At 42.9% G+C, this 4,404-nt stretch overlaps 1 pseudogene; it reads right to left on the bottom strand.

Annotated features, from left to right (window-relative positions):
• Nucleotides 1-533: 533 nt before the first annotated feature.
• LOC123858167 (U4 spliceosomal RNA) lies at nt 534-704 on the bottom strand (annotated as a pseudogene).
• Nucleotides 705-4,404: the final 3,700 nt, after the last annotated feature.

Here is a 4,404-nt window from a genome sequence, read left to right as displayed (position 1 = left end):
CTTACACTCTATAGGCATCTCAATTTTAAAAAGATCCCTATGTTTTTTTTTTTAAGACCACCTTCAAGCACTCTCTCTGATAAAATTACACATTTCTTATAACATAATTCATACAAAAGGCAATTTGGGGCTATTTACTAGTGCAAAAAATCAATGGGGATCAAATTACCACATTTCATTGCATAGAGGCTGTAAGGAAGGCACGTTTAAACTAGATTGTTCTTTTCTCTTCTTTTTTCTTGTTTCCCATAATTAATTTCTCCTTACCGATTAGTCTTCTGTATTTTACTCAACTGTGTTTGAAAACTGCCCCAAAGTTACTGGCCAATTTTTGATATTCATACATAACAATAAATGTCTTGTTAATTTCAGGAAAAGAGGGGTAAACCCATGCCTATTGTGATAGGCTGATAGGAACAACCATGTGCTAAAAGACTGTTAACTGCAGGACAAGTTCATACTATACAAGTTCCATTGCAGGGAAAATACTCCCCCCGAGGGAAAGAATGAACCAAGAGTTCAAAATTAGCTGAATTTAAAAACATTTCCCAGATAGACTCAATACAATTTTTTTTTTTTTTTTTTTGCAATAGGTAGCTTAAATCAGATTGGGGCTGCTTAAAATGACTACCAATGGTTCTTATTAGCAATAATCGCGCCTCGGATAAACCTCATTGGCTACGATACTGCCACTGCGCAAAGCTCTACCAATGGTTCTTATTTCTGTAATATGTTCATGAAAATACCCCTTCAAAAATTCAGTTAATGCATATGTTGCATACTGTTAGGTGCCCAATTTTGTCAGAGCTACAAAAAGTTCCCTACCATGAAAGAGCATCTCTCTAAATTGGTAGAGGTAAAATCCATACATCAGAAACAAAGAGACAGATGAAGGACACTATAAATGAACAACTCAGTGAAGTTTGCCCACGAAACAAGGGCAGGAGCCATATCCCAATCATCTCCAAAGCTCTCTGGACACTACTGTAACACAGAAGTGATAGTTCAGGGTGTTTGGCAGTGTAGCAATTCCTAAAGGTTTTAAAAATCTCCTAAATTAAAGTGGATTTTTGTTTAGACAAGTCTTCAGTAAGGAGGCATTTCTTTTTTCCTTCTTTCTCCTACTGCTTTCAGCCCTCAGTACATTTCCTATTCCACCATAAGCTAGTGAGGGAAACAGACATGAGGGAGCATTTCCTCTAGGGAAGTCTGGTAGCTAGGATGCTCTTGGCCACCAGAGAAAACCCACTCAAGTGGACAGAATAAAAAGGAAATCACCTATCTCACAAGATAGGAAACAGAGTGAGGATGGGTTCCAGGTGTATCGGGGTTAGCGGTTTCTGCCAATGGACCAGGTTCCTTTATCTGGCGCCCACCGTCTCCCTCCTCAGGTGGGTAGCAATATGGCTGCTGTAGTCCCAGGAGGCGCTGTCCCAGATACAGACAAAGAAGAGCAGGGGCAGGCAAACTGTGACCCGTGGGCCAAATCCAGACCATCACCTGATTCTGTAAGTAAGGTTTTATGGGGACACATCTCTAGGAGTTCCTTACATATTGTCTGTGGCTGCTTCCACTCTATAACAGAAGAATTGAGTAGCTGAGACCAAGAATTTGAAAAGTTCTCAGAAAGCCAGGCCAGGCCAGGCCAGACCACTGCTGCGCATCACTCACATAGCCAGTCCTGCCTCTAAGGAGTCATCCATCCATCCACCCGCCCATTGACCCGTACTTTCACAAACATTGCTGGGATACTGCGTCTCTGCATGGGTACTTTCAGCTGAGGTGCACACATGCTCACACACACACACACGCACATACACAGCACTATTTTAAGAGAAAGAGATCCCAGACACTTGATTCTCAGAACTGCTTGACCCTTAACATTTCTAAACCCCTGTTTCTTTCTTTTTTTTTTTTTTTTATTTATTTATTTGACAGAGAGAGACACAGTGAGAGAGGGAACACAAGCAGGGAGAGTGGGAGAGGAAGAAGCAGGCTTCCCACTGAGCAGGGAGCCCGATGAGGGGCTTGATCCCAGGACTCTGGGATCATGACCTGAGCCAAAGGCAGATGCTTGATGACTGAGCCACCCAGGCGCCCCTAAACCCGTATTTCTTCTTGCTCCCAGTCCTTGGACTAATCATTCTCTAACCTGTCCTCCTCCTTCAGGCTCAGGTATCTTCAGGTATCTTCTTCATGGGGCTCCCTTGCATACTGAGCCTGATACTTTAATAAACTAAGACTGCGAGGGTGCCAGGCCTGGCAAAGAGAGGAAGAGAACTTCGAATAGCATCATGGAGGGTCTCCTGTGAGCCAGGCACACTACACGCTTCCCAGCTTCACATCTGAAGTCAGGGGCAGGCAGGCAGGCAGGCATGCAGCTGGGGACGGGTATGTGGAAGGACCCTTTCATTAAGAGTTCCTAGGGAAAGATTGTTTCTCCAATTTGTTTAACAATTAACTGGGATCTTCTCATGTCAGGCTCCTGCTAAACTAGATATTCTTTCTAGTCCTTCCCTTTCCTAGTCTCTCTGAGGCCTCAGAAAATTAAAATTGGAGTGAAACCAGAGATGGCTCTGAAAAAATATTCCATCCTACGTGACTTATTCTTAAAAGGGCCTTGTGCAAACTGTTAACAATACCGAACCCAGACGGAATGATATCAGTTCTCTGGGAAATGAACTGTGAAGAGAACCATCATTTTTTTTGAGCATCTACTATGTGATTTGTATATTAATCCCATCTCATATTCACAGTAAGCCTGTGATACATTGAAATTACTTAAAAATAGTATTCACTGCAAAATGCAGAAAAGCTAACTACAGTGACTTAAAAAATTAAGTAGTGCAGTAGGTGATGCTGGCATCGATTCAGCTTCTCAGTGATGACATCTAGTGATGACAACTAGTTCCTTTTTCTGCATCATTAACCTTAGCAAGTTGACATTCAGTCTTATGCTTGTCATCTCTTAATTGCAAGATGGCTGCCTCAGCTCCAGATATCACTTCCACATTCAAGGTAGAATTAAGAGGGAAGTACAGGGCCGGCCACATTAGTCTCCATTTTATCAGGAAAGCAGAAACTTTCCTAGAAACCTGCTCATGAGACTTCTACATAGGTATCATTGGCCAAAACTGGATCGCATGGATACCTTTAGTTGCAGAGGAGCTGGAGAAAATCAGAATAGAACTGTCAGGTGCCCTTAGACTACAGATGGGCAAACAACAACCAAATCTGGACCACGGCCTGTTTTTGTAAATAAAGTGTGGTCTCAACACAGCCACACACATTCATTTATGTACCGTCTCTGGCTGTTTTCATGCAACAGCGACAGAGTTGTGGCAGAGTCAAGGGTCTGCCAAGTCTAATTATTTACTATCTGCCCTTCTGCAGAAACGTTTACCAATTTCTCCATAAGCCACTCATGAGCCATCATCTAGGTTAGGCACTTCTCTTCTGAAAACAAAACTGGGAGAGCCTCAAGAACAACAAGAAGAGGACACTGTCATTGGGTAGGCCACTAACATTATCTTCCAGACACAGCCACTGTTACTTGTTTTAGATGAGGAGATTGAAGACCAGAAAGGGAAGTAAACTGCCCAAGGGCTCAAGTTGAATGAGTACGGTCCAAGTTCAACTAAGGGCTCTCTGAATTCATGGTTTTCTGATCATATCCTATTTTTGTGAGTTTTCCCATCTGTGAAGGAGCTGTGAGATACTCACCTGTTATTCAATTCAGTTCTTAAATGAGTTGTACAAAAGGGCAGAGGGCCAATGGATCTATCTTAATAGGTTCGCAAGATAATTAAGCATTTATTTTTAAATTGTATTTTTTTCAAAGATTTTATTTATTTGACAGACAGAGAGCAATCACAAGCAGGGGGAGTGGCAGGCAGAGGAGAGGGAGAAGCAGCCACCCACCCTCCCTCCACTGAGCCAGGAGCTTGATGCGGGACTCGATCCCAGGACCCTGGGATCATGACCTGAGCCAAAGGCAGATGCTTAACCGACCGAGCCACCCAGGCGCCCCTTAAATTGTATTTTAATACTCATTTCCCATCTGATTCTCTTTCAACTACGCGTATACACAAGCTGATAGACCCTGATCTACTTTAGATAGGTTTTTCTCATCTTTTCTCCCCAGCACTTGACATAGTGCCTATCACGTAATGAGGGCTCAATACATTTGTTTGTCGTACCCCCTACTCCATAATGTCTCACACCAAGTAAATATATGCCATTCATGGTTGCATATATTATGTCCCCGGTGAGGCTGTTAATTACATCAGTGGATACCCACTGTGCAGTCAACGTAGACAGAATGACAGAATAACATCCCTGCCCTCACCCTTGGCCCCTTGGAACTGAAAGTGATTGCAGTTGTCGTATTTAAGGGCAGCAGGA

Source organism: Mirounga angustirostris, unplaced genomic scaffold, assembly GCF_029215605.1.
Source record: "Mirounga angustirostris isolate CCGP_5_RB_7025 unplaced genomic scaffold, mMirAng1.0.hap1 SCAF_13, whole genome shotgun sequence".
Lineage (NCBI taxonomy): Eukaryota > Metazoa > Chordata > Mammalia > Carnivora > Phocidae > Mirounga > Mirounga angustirostris.
This window is presented reverse-complemented; position numbering and strand designations above follow the sequence as displayed.